The following is a 16,288-nucleotide window of genomic DNA, read 5'->3' on the forward strand; positions in this document are numbered from 1 at the left end:
TCTAGCGATTCACGAGGTCGAGCGTTAGGTCAATGACTCCCAAACCGGACGGCTTTAGGCATTAGGCGTTAAAACACCCTTAAGGACTTACAAGCGTAAATCAACTAGGTTACAAATCAAAACAACCTCCATATAATCATTTCCCACTTCTCACCTTTTGGGAGAAGTCCTCACTTTTATTTGCTTTTTGCAAATTGCTTTTTTTTTTTTTATAATTATTAACCTTGAGTTTGGGCCCTCCACCTTTCGGTGCAAGAAATTCAGTACTTGATGAGGCTAGAATCCCAGCTACTTAGTGAAAAGGGTTTGTTATCCACTTTTGTTAAGAATGAAAGCTTTCAATGCACTACTAGCTCAATTGGAATATAACCAAATCAATAGTCAACAAAGCATGTACCCCATAAATGAATGCTAGTGTGCGCTTGTGCTAGTATAGAATCCTAGAGTGAATATCAAAAGAATCACAAAATCTGAATGATGTGGACCAAAAATGCAAGCAAGATATCAATCTTTTGAAAAATTTACTTTTAAATGGCATCCACAAGGCATACAAGGAGTATTGGACTCTTAAGTCAAGCAATTTTTAAATTCTAAGTATCATAGTCTTCAAAAGATCAAAATCATGGCTCAGATAGTCAAATCATACCATATGCATAGAAACTAAATGTGACATATAAAATGTGCTAACACACCCCAAACTTAATATGTGCATTGTCCTCAATGTATAAAGAAGCAACATATCATGGAAAGAGTATACCAAATGGGTGTAGCAAATAGGACCCGGCAATGGAAGCTCAGTATTAGAAGGCGCACCTCCAAACTTAAATTCCAGAAACTTGTCTGAAAATGGTCACACTAGCAACTAATTAACGCATACACATCAATGATATAAATAAGAGGTGAAATGGAGGATTGGGCAAAAATCATGGCATATAGAAATATAACTCAGAATATCCAAAACTAAATCAATCATGTCAACATCTCAAAAATTCATTTAAATGAGTCTAAAACTATCTACAATCCAAAAATCCAATAATATATCAAATAGATCCAAAAACATAATCCAAAAACCAATGTGTATCGAGTGCAGTGCAAAAGATCCAAAACTAGTTTTAAATAACAAATCATTGTAAAAATATCCCAGAGATAACAATGTATCAAAATATTAGTGTAGCAGAGCAGGTAATGAGTGATAGAGATAGACATAGAGAGGCAGAATCATAGTGCAGTATCTGGTGCCATCATGTCGGCGATGACCTGGAGCATATCGGGCATCTCTCGGCTGTGTCGAGTGAGAGTAGTCTGCAAGTCTAACCGTAGTGTAGCAATGTCTCTCCTTGACTCAATAACCTCGGTTTGCAGCTCATCGGATTGCCGAATCGTATCCTCATGCCTCCTCACCAGGTCATTGTGTCTCCACACTAGATCGTCATGACGTCGTGTGATGTCCTCATATCGGCCGGTCATGTCAACCCTGAATGAAATAAAATCTGTCTATAGCTAAACTACATCAGCTCGGTATGTGAAGTCAGAACTGGCATGATGGGACTTTGAGTCGGTTTAAGGCATCTACTCTGGAGGTGCAACATGTGAGGGGCCAGCCTGTTGAGAAGGAAGGGGTATGTCTAGCTGGGAGGTAGATGCAGATGTAGTAGTATGTCTCCGCTGTCTTGAAGGTGATCCATCAGATCCCTCAGCTGTATCCCCCACTGCTGCCTTAGCCTGACCTCTCTGCTGCTGCTCTCGCTCTCTCTTCTGATCTCTATTCTTTTTCTTCTTCACACAGGCATTGTACGTCTTCGTCCATTTTACTTGGTCATAAGCCCTCTACGCTCCACAAGCTTGGGAATCTCATCGGGGTCAAAAGAGTAACCCTGGTCAAGCAGCAACTGTGTAATGAGGTGGCTAAATAGTAGTGGCCAAGTAGCTGCTCTGCTAATGCGCCTGAAAATCGTATTCTCCCAATACTTATGAATGAGCTCCCAAATCATAGCAGCAATAGAGAACCAGCACCCCTGGCTCAAATAGTACATGGCCTTCAGAATACCCTCTCGTCGCTGTGTGCCATGTCCCGAAGGGAATGCATTAAGGTGTAAGACGGAGTCCAGAAACCAATAACGGGGATCTATGTCAACCCAATCAGCAAATATATTGGCCTCATAGGCCGCCTATGGGGATAAAGTAGCAACCATGTCCAACTCCTTAGGATAGGTTAGAGTGATAAGATATAGAGGATCCTCAGAGTCAGTGACCTGTGGGGAGAGATGGGGGCATCGGCAAGCAACAACTATGATAGGAATGGAGATATCAATATCATGACCATCAATGGTTGTATGCATCAGTTGTCCATCATCCTCATTCATCTGGAGGTGCTGGAAGAATAAAGCAACCAACCGGGGATAGACTACTGTGTCAGCCAGTGTTATAATGGCCTCGATGCCCCACCAAGTGAGCTCTTCATAAGAACATTTCGTCTAATCTAGCTCTAAAAATAGCTCCAGGTCAAATCTGAACTCTGGCTCGAGCTTCCGGCCAGAAAAATATGGGATGGGTCCTGCTCTGATTATGGAGCCTTGTGCCTCCGTGTAAGCTGACTTAGAATGAGCTGAAATAGATAGTGTAGCCTCTGAAGATGAAGAAGAAGACTTTGCCAGAGGAGATGGAAGAGGCTGTATAGCTCAAGCTACTCTTTTTAGGGCAAGAGTTTTTTGCCTACGCTGCATCTGCAAAAGCAACAGGTAAAAATTAGTACATTGATATATTATAGGGTAAGTATTTGATAAGAAAACACAAAGCATGCTTGAATCAAGTAGAAACAGAGAATAGACACATAGGATCATGCTTGTGCAAGAATTGATCAAGAAAGCTTCAAAAATATCATTCAACATGCGTCATTTAGACAACAATAGATCAGGGCTACTCAGAAGCACAATAAGCAATCTTAGATAGCAAAACAATGTAATGATGGCATAGATGGTAAAAAAGTCACTTTTAGAAACATATGAGCAAGAATGAGAACAACAGGACAAACATAGGCTGTGATGTGCATAAAGGATGCAACGTGTATTCACAAACCTAAAACTCAAGAAGATTTTGCAAATTCATGGCAAGTAGACCCTAGGATGACATCGTATCAATTCCTAAGCAAGAATGTCTACAAGTTCAGCATTTAAGATCAATGAAGCAAGTAGCATAACATGGAGTATATAAACATGGAAATTGTCAAACCTAGAACTCTAGAAACATGTGTATCATGAAATAAAGACTAAGTGAAATGAACGGTTGCAAAACACTTCAATCCAAGGCATGTTATGACACACAAGCTTAGAAATGAATCATGGACATATATGCACTAAATGGCATATAGCTGAATAATGCACAAATATCTACAAACTCTAGACAAAGAAATATCCTGTACTCCATTGGAACAAAATCAACATCCTATGATCAATCATGGCTCGTGACCCCCTCTAAGCAATTAATAACAGAAAAATGATCGCTTATGGCTCGTGACCCCTTTTAAAGCTTAAATGAAGCAAAAAAATGGTCAACAATTGAAAATAATAAGAGACTTACCATTTTTGAATCAAAATCAGGACCGGAAAGAAAATCGGTCTCCAAACTCTTACTTAGTTTTCAAAAATGGATCACAAGTGTATAGAAACTAGCAAATGGCATTTAAACAACATCTTTCCAAGACAAGATAAACATACCCCCAAACTTGGTTAAAATTGCATTTCAAAATTCCAATTAATTCAAGAAGTGATACTAAGGCAAAAGAACAACAATGACATCCCAAACATGAATTTTGAACTCAAAATATCCATTCCCACCCCCAAACTTATTTAAAGATTAATGTCCCAACAATTTATTCAAAATAAGAACATAAACTTGCAAAACCATCAATGTGACATAAGTATGGGCAAAATGGTGTATATACAAGCAACAAGTTGCAAATTATTCTAAATTGCACACAATTATTTAAAGAAGATCACATTTGATAATTTTCAAGTTCAAAAAGCAACAGTGGAATCATTTGACTTCAAAAAGTTGTGTTGGAATGGCAATTCAACTCATGTTTCAAGATAAGTTCAAAATCATGAAAGGTGAGGTCAAAAGACATCAAACTTGTGCCCTAGCATGGCAAGAATCAAGAATTTAGCACAAACAAGTTCAAAAGCACTTAGAACATGCAATTGGATGGAAATGAATCAAATGGAACAAGTCTCAACTCAATCAAGGGCATTTTGGTCAACTTTAAAAATTTTCAACACTTAATTGGGATTTTTGAAAACTTTAAAGTTCAAAACATTCAAATGCATTGTAGGTAAACATCATTACAAGAATCATGCATTGAATGAACAACAAAAGAAGGAATTAAGCAACTCGACTTCTCATTTGCAAACGAAGTTCAAATATCCCTTTTTTTTTTTTTTTTTTTTTTTTACATTTTGGTACCAATGAGTGTGATCACAAAGCATTTTAAACATTCAAGGATTATTTTACTAAAATAAAGTACCTTAACCATGAGCTATAGTCAATTGAAGGTTAAAACTTTTAAGGATGGTCCAATTGAAACACATTTATGCACTTTAAACAAGACTTTTCATTTTCATATTCAAAAGCAAAAGTTTCAAGTCAAGTCATGCTTGCATGCATTTGGAACAACTTAAGATCAAACACATCCATGCATTCCATACTCAAAACAAACAAATGAAACAAGTCGGGAATCATGTTCATAACATTTCAAATTCAATGCCATTTTAATTTCAAAATACCAAGAAAAACAAATCCTTATAGAAATTCAAGTCTCCATTTCAAGTCGTAAACAAACATATCAAGTACATGACATTTGAATCCCAAATGCAATCAAGAAATATCAAATTCCATTTACAACTTAAAGTTTCAAAACAATTTTCCAAAGACTTGAAAGTTTTTCCTTTTTCAATTCAAACCAATTCTAATATTTAACTTTAAAAATCCATTTTCAATTTCAATTTCAATTTCAATTTCAATTTCAATTTTAATTTAAGCTTTCAAAATCAAACCACATGCCATCTGGAATTTAAAACCAAAGTTCAAGCTTAATTTTACAAAAATCTGGCATGGGTTCCCCTTAAAAATGAATATTTCCAAAAATTTTCAACAAAGGCACACATGCATATATATATATATGTATCAACCAAAACAGTCAATGAAATCCAATCACAACATAAGGGACACCTCCCACAAATATAATCCATATTCATTTTTGCCCATTCTCCTTCTAAACTACAACACATACGCTCCATTACTTCAAATTTTGCCATCCTCCTCAACACAAAGGGTACACAGTTTTTTAGTCCAAATCTTCTTCTTCTTTTTTTTTTTTTTTTTAAAACAATTTTCTTTAATTTATATATATATATATATATATATATATATATATATTATGATTTTTCAATCTTTATATGAACATTTTTATTTTGAACATCAAAACTATATACAACAAAAATATATAAAAAGTAAGAATAATCAAACTAATAATGAAGAATGCAAAAATAAAATAGATAAATAAATAAATACAAAGAGACGAACAAACACATACCTGATCCAAAAGATGGAAGGGAGGATGGAAACGGAGGGATTCAGGACGAAATGAAGAATTCTGGCCTAACCTTGGTCGGAAGTGGTGATCGGAGGCTCGCTGGAGTCTCGCCTGAAGTTGCAGACGATACCGGAGTGATGAAACGAGGTCTCTTTGGCCTAGATCGGCTGAGATGATGAGAATAAGAGATTCAGAAAGAGATTCAAGCAAGGAGGGACGAAAGAGCTTGGCCCTTTTGGCCAAAAGCTTTGCATCGGCAAAAATGGAGCTCGGTGTCACTTGGGTTCCTTCGTCGGCGACGAGAGAGATGGTGAGGTGGGTTGAGTTCGTCTTGGTTCGCCGGAGTGAGGAGGTTGGGAGATTGAGAGATTGAGGGAGTGTTAGAGATTACGAGAGGGAAAGTTACACGGAAAGAGAGAGACGAGAGTTGAGGGAGCAGAAGAGGTAGAAAGAGAAAAAAAAAAAACAAAGGTTTAGGGTTGAAGGCCAACGGCCAAAGCAAGTCTCAAAAGTTCAAAAGACGTATTTTTAATCGATTGAAGGGGTCTTCGATCGATCCAGATGAACTTCAATCGATCCAGGATTCCTTCGATCAATCGAAGTGGAAGATGAAAAGTCATGATTTCAAAGGGTTCGATCGATCAAAGTGGAACTTCGATCAATCGAAATGGACTTCGATCGATCGATCGAAAGTACATTAGAAGTGTAGGAAATTCAAGAAACTGCCCGAAAACTAGAATGATCTACTTGAAACATATCTAGATGACGCAAGAAAGAACAAAACAAGAAATGAGGGAAGAATAGGGTTAGAAAATCGTACGAAGCACTAGTCTTTAACGTCTTTAGCAAGACGTTGGGCTCTTTTAGCCTGGATTAAAGATCTTGTTAGACAACCCCTTCTCAATGGGGTGAATAGAACTTCAAACCTCACCTAACAAACCATTCCCTAAGGAAATTGTTGGATTTAGTTCAAGTGAAATTGATGGCTTCTTATCAAAAATATTTTTAGGCTTTCATACCATTTCAACACTACAATTCAAGACTACATCTTTTGAAAAATCTTTCAAAGGCAAACCATTTGAATTTTCAACACAAAATAAGGATTCATTTTTTTATTTATTTCATTTTCAAAACATTTTTCAACAACACAAATGTCTTCATGTTCGTCCGTTGAATTGGGGGTTGGGTTTAAAATGTTCAACTTCACCTTCATGTGGCCAAAAGAGATCTTCATTATCCCCGTCCTACAATTGATGTTGGCATTAGCGGTAGCCAAGAAGGGACGGCCAATGATAACGGGTATTTGGCTCTTAGGATTGTGAACCGGTTCCGTGTCAATGACAATGAAATCAACCGGGAAGAAGAACTTGTCAATTTTAATCAAAACATCCTCTATGATACCCCGAGGCTTCTTAATGGATCGGTTGGCTAGTTGCAAAACTACCTACGTCGGTTTCAAATCACCTAAGCCCAATTGAACATACATCGAATAAGGAAGAAGATTCACACTCGCCCCTAAATCTAAAAGAGCCCGATTGATAAGATGGTCACCTATAGTGGCATGAAGTAGTGGATGAATCAGGGGCTTTGAATTTTGGAAGAGTGTTATGTTACAAAATCGAGCTCACTTACTCGGTAAAAACAACTTTTCTAGGTGGTTGGCTTTCATTCTTCCTCTTAAGGGTGCAAAGGTCTTTTAAAAATTTGGCATAAGTCGGAATTTATCAAATTGCATCCAAGAGAGGAAGATTAATTTTAACTTGCCTAAACACATCAATGATTTCATTAGTTTTGCTTTATGGCTTATCAAAAGATGTGGATGCTTTTAAAGCATCCGGATATGGAGCCTTCGGCTCAAAAGATTTTTCAAAAACATTCTTTGAAACATTCTCAACAACTTTTTCCTTTTCAGTATATGAAGGAGGAGTGGGATGTGAAACGGGACGGGTGTCAACACTAGGTTGCACCGGTTCACTCTCTTCATTAGACTCACCAACTTGATTATCAATAACTTTTCCACTTCTCAAAGTGGTCACCGCATTTACATGTTCAAGTGTAGGACTTTCCGAATGGGAAGTGGTCTCTATAACAAATTGTTGCTTTGGTGGAGGATTCAAAGGCATTTTTCCCTTCTCCCTCACATTCAACGTGCTCGCTATTTGCCCTACTTGGGTTTCTAGCTTTGCAATTGATTGGAAGTGGGAATGAAGCAATTGAGTGTTCGCTTTCAAGGTACCTAAAGCCGATAAAACTTTTTCTTCAAATGCGGGACTCCTAGAATGACCTTGAGAATATGATGGTTGGCTTGGAAAATGAGAATTTGAGAATTGGTTTCCATTTGGTGCTTGGTAGGATGAACGATAACCTTGGGAATTTTAATTTTGCATGGGTGGTGGAACATACTTGCTTTGGAAACCAACTTGGGGAGGGTTTGAGCCTTCCCTTTGGTTTTCCAAGAGAAATTTGGATGGTTCCTCCACTTGGAATTGTAATGAGTGCTGTAGGGATTATTCCCTTGATTCACAAAAGTTGCATTCACTTGTTCAAGGTGTTCATTGTGCACATGTCCATGGGGACAATTGGAAGTAGTATGCAAAATACTAGAGCAAGTCATACAAGATTCATTTGAATGATGATGCGTAGGGGAGGAAGACACTTGATGAGCCAAATTTTGATTGATCAAACCTTTGAGATAGAGATTTCACTTTCGCAACTATGTCATTATAATTATCAACTAGATATAAGCTTGAATTCTTCCTTCCACCTATATTTCTACCATTTTCAGAAGACAAGGATCGGTGCATTGAGTTTTCACTCATGCTTTCATATAAACGCCACACATCATCTTCATGTTTGTCTAAATAGGAACCTCCCATTGAGGCATCAGCCATGCCCTTATGGTTGTTCGACATACTTTCATAAAAGTGTTGAACTATTTGCTATTTAGAAATGTCGTGATGAGGACATTTCCTAAGCAAATCGTTCAACCTTTCCCATGCCTTGTGCAACATTTCCCCATCAACTTGTTAAAATTCACGAATTGAAGTGCACATTGCATTGGTTTTAGACACGAGATAATACTTCCTCAAGAACTCTTATTGCATTTCTGCCCAAGAAGTTATAGAAAGAGGTCTCAAATTGTTAAACCAATACTTAGCCTTATCTTTTAGAGTGAAGGGAAAAAGTTTCAACCTTCAAACTTCTTTTGGCATGTCCGTATACTTTACGGTGGAACAAACTTCAATGAATTCATCCAAATGCTTATATGATTCTTCATTAGGTAGCCCAAAGAAATTAGGAAGCATTTAAATTATTTGTGGCTTGATTTCATAGTGATGTACCAAAAATGGAGGAAGTTGAATATATGTTGGTGCATTATACTCATTTGGCACATAGTGATTTTTCAAAGCACGGGGAGGATTCACAATTGGTGGCTCTACATAAGCCCCATTGTTAGCTTGGACATAAGGAGGAAGAGGTGGTATAAAGACTGGCCTTGGCATTGCAATTGGAACTTGGCCTTGAGGTGGAACAAAAGGTCTAGGCATGCCTAGAGGAACTTGCACATTATAATGTTATTGTTGCATATTCGGGTGAAGCACACCTTGTTGGTCTACATGACCAAGGTCTTCAACATGGTCATCCATGGGTGCACTAGATTCAATTAAATTGCCCCTACTCCTTGGATTACGAACTATCGATTCAAGATTAAAATTCAATGGAACAAGAAGGCGGTTTAAAGACATACAACTATGTATACACAATGCAAATCAGCACAAACAACCAACAAGGCAAGTAGCAAACACTTCGCTTCCACAACAATCAATCAACACAAGCCTCTATATACAATGATCCCATACTCCCATGCTTTTCAACAATAAAAATAAAAATGCCTCCACGCGGGCTGACGATTTATCTAAGCAAATAAAAGTGCCTCTACGCAGGCCGACGATTTAACTACAAGAAGAGTTTAGAAAGCTCACAAAAGGTCCTTAAGCAACTTCAAGAATATTTTTAAGCTTTTTGCTAAGCTTTGCAATTTATTTTAACTTTTGATTTTTATGCTTTTGTTTTGCTCGCTTTCTTTGCTTTGCTTTGAGGTTCCTTTGCTATGCTTTCCTTGCTCCAAGTGCCTAGCCAATCAAGAGTGACACAATAAGAAAACAAAATAAAATAAAGTAAAAATAAGGATCAGAGGAGTACAAATTTCTAATCAATTTCTAGTAATGCGTTGCTAATCCCCGGCAACGGCGCCAAAACTTGGCAGCCCGTTGTTTTCATATACCAAAGTTAATGTGATTGTGGCCAAGTTTGAATTTATAAAAGCCACTACCACTACTAACTACTAACGTAGCAAGAGTGAGTAGGGATCATCCTAAGGGATTTGTAGATTACTTAGGAGTCAATATTGGATTAGTAGGTCGAATGATTAAAGAAGGGTTTGGTTTGTTGAATTAAGCTAATGGCTTAATTAAAATTAATGCAATTTAAAACAATCTAGAGATTAGAGTAAAGAGAATGCGAGGAAGGTCTTCGGCCTTAGAGTTCAGCACTAAGCTTCACCTCATTAAGCATTTGGTACTTGTCAATTTGAGGGGGTTTCATGTTGTAAAACAAGTGTGTGTGATATTAACCATCATACTAAGCATGGATGACAAATTAAGTATAAATTGTCTAATCAATCTAGTGAATATCACAACCTATCAAACTAAGCCATTAACCATTCAATGAAGCCACAATTAATACACACACCAAAAATCTAGAGAAATATACTACTTGTACTTATAAGCCTGGATCATCAAACAACAAGAATAGATTATCCACCTATCCAGTAAAAATAAAGCAATTACACTACATCTATACTAATGACATAGAAATTAAACTAATTAAACTAAGGTTGTGGCACAATCTATCAAGAAATAAACATAATCCATTAAATAATCCACAAGAGTAATCAATTAAGGGTCATGCTTTAACCATCACTAGATTCACAATTTTAACACACATAGAAATGTATTAAACTCACAAAACCTAGTGTAAGCACATAACCATTCATTCTAGCATACATAGACATAATGATAGAAATAAATGATCAATGGAAAGAATTAATCCATACAAATCTCATGAAAACTCAATATCTATATAAATCCATGGTCAAAACATCATTTACAACATAAATCCCCAAAAATAACAAATAACTAAGGTTTAAGAAGCAAGCTTAGGAGCCATCTTTAGCCCTAAGAGAGGGATTTAGCCACTCATGGTAGGTGCCCTCCAACCCTCAAGGGCTATCTTCAACATGGACATCATCTTCCTCCTTTGCCTTTGGTTCAAAACGCTAATTCTAGAGAGAGGAAAAATATAGCTAAAGACTATTTTCTACTAAAATTGCTAACCTCTACAAATATGGGTTCATTTGATTTAAATACAAGCCTCTTTTAGTAGGTAATAAGTCAGAAATAAGGCTTTTGATTGGTGAAAACTCATAGCTACAAAAGTTGGTATAGTTCGGGCGTGCTCGGGAATTAGACAGCACACTACCAGCAGTCACTCTGATCTATCGAACAGGGCTTCGATCGATCAGTCACTTACTCCGATCGATTGAAGCTGACGTGGCAAAATATTTTGGACAATTGGCAACCTTATCCATTGAGCTGGCATCACCTTAATCTCGATCGATTGTAGCTTCCTTCGATCGATTGGGACTTCCTTTGATCGATCGAAGCTTCATAATGCAGTTTTTCTAACTTTTTTTTGCATTTTCTCCTTAGCTCTAAAATTGAGCTAATCAGCTCTTTTTAGCTTGTTTGAACCTTATTGACCTGAAATAGACAAAAACATAAATAAGTACTAAAACATGAAAGTAAGATAGATGAATAAACTAAAATACCCTACGTTAGGTGCTAAAATGCATCACATTTGAGCACTTATCACTAGGCAACTCTCCAAAATTTCAATAACAAGCAAGCAAGTATGGTCCTCCACACATCAAGAGAATGATCATACAAATCAAAACAACTCTAGAATCATTTTTAAATGAACCAGCATCAAATATGTTGCTATATTAGGCAACTAAAGAAATGATCACAACCGGCCTCAAGCTAGCCCACAAATCTAGTACCGATCATCAAGACAAAGAATGAACCTTTTATTAAAGCTTTATTCAACTAGGTGTACTTATTCTTTTCACTTAATTTTTATTTATTTTTATACGATCAATGATGGAAGCATGGTGCATTGTAGTGATCTCTTAAGCTTTCTAGAAAATTTATGAGGTGAGTGTTAGGTCAATGACTCCCAAACCGGATGGCTTTAAGGCATTAGGTGTTGAAACACCCCTAAGGACTTACAAGCTCAAATCAACTAGGCTACAAATCAATACAATCACCATCTAATCATTTCCTATTTCTCACCTTTGGGGAGAAGTCCTCACTTTTATTTGTTTTTTGCAAATTTCTTTTTATTTTTCTTTTTTTATTTATTTTTTTAACCTAGAGTTTGGGCCCTCTACCTTTCGGCGCGAGAAATTCAATTCTTGATGAGGCTAGAATCCCGGCTACATAGTGAAAAGGGTTTGTTACCCACCTTTGTCAAGAATGAAAGCTTTCAAAGCACTACTAGCTCAATTGGGATATAACCACATCAATAATCAACAAAGCATGTACCCCACAAATGAGTACTAGTGTGTGTCTGTGCTAATGTAGAATCATAGAATGAATCTGAAAATAATCACAAACGCAAGCATGGAGTCAATCTTTCGAAAAAATTTACTCCTAAATGGCATCCACAAGGCATACAAAGAGTATTAACCTCTCAAGTCAAGCAATTTTTAAATTCTAAGTATCATGGTCCTCAAAAGATTAAAATCGTTGCTAAAATGGATCCCAAATCTCAATCATGTAATTAAGTCTCAAACTTAAGTAGAATGCAACAAAGTCACCTTACCCTCAAACTTAAGCGGCACATTGTCCTCAATGTGCAATAAGAACAGTGGAAAAGGTAAAAAGAATATACCGTGGTGGCAATGACATAAAGCCCGGTAATAATCTATTGGGAAAGAGTGCACCCTCAAACTTGGAATCAACAACCTACTTGAATCACAACACTATCAAACTCACATCAAATATCACAATGGAATAAGAGGTAAATGAAATGATACACTCTAAAACAATATAGAACAAAATGAAAGAGATAAAAGATCAAGCCCTACACCAAGCATGAAAGCATGAATACACATAAGGGCACAATGGTGAATTTTTTTTATATTTTTCTTTTTATTAGAGCATGTATAGACAAAATGCAAGAAACAAAATGCAAAGATATAAAAACAAAATGTATAAGAAAATAAAGAAGCCAAAATAAAATAAACAATATGCACAATGAAAGAAAAATAAAGAAATAAAGATGTAAGAAAAGATCCAAGAAAATAAAATGAAAAATGAAAGTAATTTTTTTTTTTTTTTAGAGATAATTTGGCTTCGATCGATTGAAATGGTTTTCGATCTATCGAGATGATCCACGATCGATCGAAATGCTTGGATACTAATACCCTGGGATCAAAAAATTTTGACGTGGTTGCCGATAGATCAAAATGGTTTTCGATCGATCGAAGGTAGGTTCGATCGATTGAAACTCAAAGAAAGAATTTTTATTATTTTATTATTATTATTTTTATTTCTTCAATGCCTAACATGCATGAAATCTTTAATGAAGCGCAATGTAACATATCTAGATGCTGCAAGAAGTAAAAAAAAAAAAAAAAAAAAAATGGGGAAGGAATAGAGTTGTGAAACTCTACGAATAGTAGTGTTTAACGTCTCTAGCAAGACTTTGGGTCGACTCACTAATCGAAAGTATCAAAAACTGGATAGGAAACATCCTTATTGACCCTCTTTTTAATTTTCTCATTTAATGTCTCACTTATAACAACGAAATCATCCTCCAAAAGAATGACTCGAAAAGAAATAAAAGAGATGATTTCGTTCCTTTCATCTACAGTATTGAAAACAAAATAAAAAATGGTTAACCTTACCTCATTTTTGTGCTCTTGAAGTGTATTCAAAGAATCACTTCCTTTGTGAATTGGCAAGATGATGTTTTTTAAAGACTCAATTGGAGTATTAAGAAACACCTTATTTTCATCCTTTTTCTCTTCCTAAAAAATCACCATCTCCTCACTTTCCAAGTTAGCTAAGGAGTCCATTAGAGAGTTCATTTCATTTTTGGAGCTTTCAAGGTCAAAACCACAATTTTAATACATTTCAAAAAGGCATATCTCAAGAGGGTCTTTGGAGATAATAGAAGGAAGGCTCTCTTCAACAAGTTCCTCCTCCTCTTCTCCTACCTCTATAGTGGTCAACATCTCCTCACTCTCTAAAGTATCAAAGGCCAAAATAAGATGATGATCAAAATAAGGAAAATCCTCATAAGTAATGTAGTGCTCTATTGGATTAGCCATTGGTGGACTCATCAATTCCTTAAATTGCTCACTTAATACTTCTTCCTCTTCATTCTCCTCATCCTCATCTATATAAATTGAAGTTCTCGCCATTTGTTCATTTGCCTCTTCCTCCTCCTCTTGGCGAGAAAGAGTACTTGTAATTTGCTCAACTTGAGCTTCAAGCTTGGCTAAGATTTGAGAATGAGAATTAATAAGTTGAATTTGTGAATATGCCTATCAAGTAAAGCCAACACTGTTTCTTGAAACTCGGGTAAATAAGGTGATGGAGGTGGTTCTTTATAAAATGGTGGGGGAGGGTAATAGTCATAAGAAGGATTAAAAGAGTGATCAAGTCTATAATAAAATGATGCATGTTGAACATTGGACTCATTTACATAAGGATTAAAATATGATGGAGGGGCATAAGATGAAGGGATGTAATTTCCCCCCAAACTTGGATCAAATAATGGCTCCATCTATATTTAAAATCCCAAAGCAAGAAAATATTGGCCTCCACATGGGCCGATGATATTGCAATAAAAACAAGGCTTTCACATGGGCCGATGCTTGGACTTTAATAAAATAATTTAATTAGCCTCAACAAGGGTTATCTCAAGCATACAAAGAAGTGCACAATTAAGTTACAAGATTTTCAAGAAATGCTCACAAAGGTCCTTAAGTAACTTCAAATTCAAATGTTAGCTTTAAGCTCCAATGATTACTTTAAGATCCAATGTTTGCCTTCCTTGTAGTCAAGTACCTAATTGACAAATAATATCAAGAATGAGAAAAGAATATACAATAAAATAAAAATAAAAATAGAAGCAATCAAATGAACACTATTGTCTAATCTAACTCCAACAAAACCGTTAATCCCCGGCAACGGCGCCAAAAATTATGATGGTGACACGAGCGTGTGCACAAAATAATGTACAACACTTTGAGTTTGAAAATTTGGGTCAAGTGGGCATCATACTTTAAATTTATAAACCGCTTAATATTTATACTTTGTAGTATGAGTAAGAAGGGATCGTCCTAAGAAATTATACGTGTTGGAATTTAATTTCGACTCTAATGTATCAAAAGATTGTAAGAGAGGGTTGATTGTTTGATTATACTAAAATTTAATTAATTTAAATATTGCAATTAAAATAAACTAAGTTGAATTAGGGATTTAAGAGATGAGAAGTGAGGTCTTGGGGTGTTAGAATCACCACCAAGCTCATTCACCAAACCACACACTTTCAACTAATTGAGGAAAGCATTCTTGTGAACAAAATGCGACGACCAATTGCTATATTAAGCATGGACCATCAAATTCATGAATTAATTGTCTACCTAACCGACAAATAAACTAAGTGTAGCACAACCCATTAATTCTAAGCATGGCCTATCAAATTAGTAATAATTGTAGCACACATCAATCTAGAGAATTATGGAATTTGCAACAATAAGCCATGGAATATCAAATCAAGCATAGATTGTCTACTAACCTACAAATATGAATTAAATTATAAAACAACCCATCAAGTATAAGTATAATCCATCAACTTAATTGACAAACCCATCTAATAAAAACCATTCCTAACCATCACTAAATTCTCAATTTATCACATATGGACATGCAACCAACATAGAGAATCTAGTGTAGAGATAAATTCTCAAATAATCACACATAAGACAACATATAATCACATAGAGAATCAATAGAAAGAATTAATCCATAGAAATCAAAGAAGAACCCAAGATTCATTTTATACACAAGGCTAAAACATTAATCACAAGATAAATTCGCCAAAAAGTTAAAAAAAAAAAGGGTTTAGATTTACAAACTTGGGGCTTATCCAAGCCCTAAGGAGAAGTCTAGCCAATCATGGAGGAGATGGGTGTGATCTTGGAACCCTCAAGGGCAATCCCCAAACATGACTCCATCTTCTTCCTTTTCTTCTTTGTTGAATTTTAGAGAGAGAGAGTGTGTAGATCTTAAGATGTGTTCTTGGTGCCTCCCCTCTTCTCTTTTCTTCTAATCTTAATCTCTAACTTTTTTAGAGAGAGAAAATGATTTATTACAATGTAAAAATAAAAGAAATTGAAGACCCTTTACAAAATGGTTCAATTCCCCCTTTATATAAGTTTCTTGGAGTAGGCAACAAGTCAGAAAATAGGCCTTTGATTGGTGCAATCTCACAGCTACAAAAGTTGGTGGAGTTCAGGCGTGCTCAGGAATTAAACAGCTTACTGCTAGTAGGGGCTTCGATCAA

General features: G+C 36.1%; 1 long non-coding RNA gene across 1 annotated transcript; it reads right to left on the minus strand.

Annotated features, from left to right (window-relative positions):
- Window positions 1-1,011: 1,011 nt before the first annotated feature.
- Window positions 1,012-6,370, minus strand: LOC132306092 (uncharacterized). The gene is made up of 2 exons (XR_009481814.1): window positions 5,588-6,370; window positions 1,012-2,723 (listed from the first exon to the last, which is right to left on the minus strand). It is a non-coding gene; the product is annotated as an uncharacterized LOC132306092 (long non-coding RNA).
- Window positions 6,371-16,288: the final 9,918 nt, after the last annotated feature.

Source organism: Cornus florida, unplaced genomic scaffold, assembly GCF_030987335.1.
Source record: "Cornus florida cultivar Cherokee Brave unplaced genomic scaffold, ASM3098733v1 CherokeeBrave_3.0.0_Hap2_Chr05, whole genome shotgun sequence".
In the NCBI taxonomy this organism is placed as follows: Eukaryota; Viridiplantae; Streptophyta; class Magnoliopsida; order Cornales; family Cornaceae; genus Cornus; species Cornus florida.